This window comes from Octopus bimaculoides, chromosome 4 (assembly GCF_001194135.2).
Source record: "Octopus bimaculoides isolate UCB-OBI-ISO-001 chromosome 4, ASM119413v2, whole genome shotgun sequence".
Lineage (NCBI taxonomy): Eukaryota > Metazoa > Mollusca > Cephalopoda > Octopoda > Octopodidae > Octopus > Octopus bimaculoides.
Window position 1 is genome coordinate 54778461 of NC_068984.1, and position 820 is coordinate 54779280.

An 820-nucleotide genomic window follows, 5' to 3' on the forward strand; every position below is an offset into this window, starting at 1 on the left:
ATATATATATATATATATATATATATATATATACATATACACATATATACACATATATAAACACACACATATAGATGCATATAGATAAATGCATAAACCCAGACACATACGAAGGCAGACACACGCATACGCTCGCATATATATATATACACACACATACCCCCTACACACATATATACGCATATACATTCACATACACATACATATATACATATATATATATACATACATATATCTATATACATATACATAGCAGGATTGCAATTTCACACTGGCTGATTTTTTCTGAAGGCTCAAGGAAGTGAAGGCTAAATACGACCTGACCTGGTCCATAATTAGACATGCGTATCCCTATAACACATTATCCCGGAAATGCCAGCAATGTTCCGAAGAGTCACTCAATATTATTAACATAGGTGCGTATTATAAATGTGTGCTTGCATACAACTAAGCACACATTCACATACTACTATCTAAACCACGCTTAACTGATGCAAACCTAACACTCACAACTAGGATTAATCCTCCTGAGTTAAAACCTCATATACTACAAAGGAACCATTTCCGAATAACAAGTATTTAGACATATAACTTTACAATCCCGCTGTGCATATGTATATAGATATATGTATCTATATATGTATGTGTATTTGAATGCATATGTGTAGATGTATGTGTGTCTGTGTGCGTGTGCGTGTGTGTCTATCTTCGTGTGTGTGTATGTGTCTGGGTTTATGTACGTATCTACTTGCCTCTACATGTATGCTTGTTATATGTATGTATGTGTATATGCGGATGTGTATTTATATATGTGTTTGTG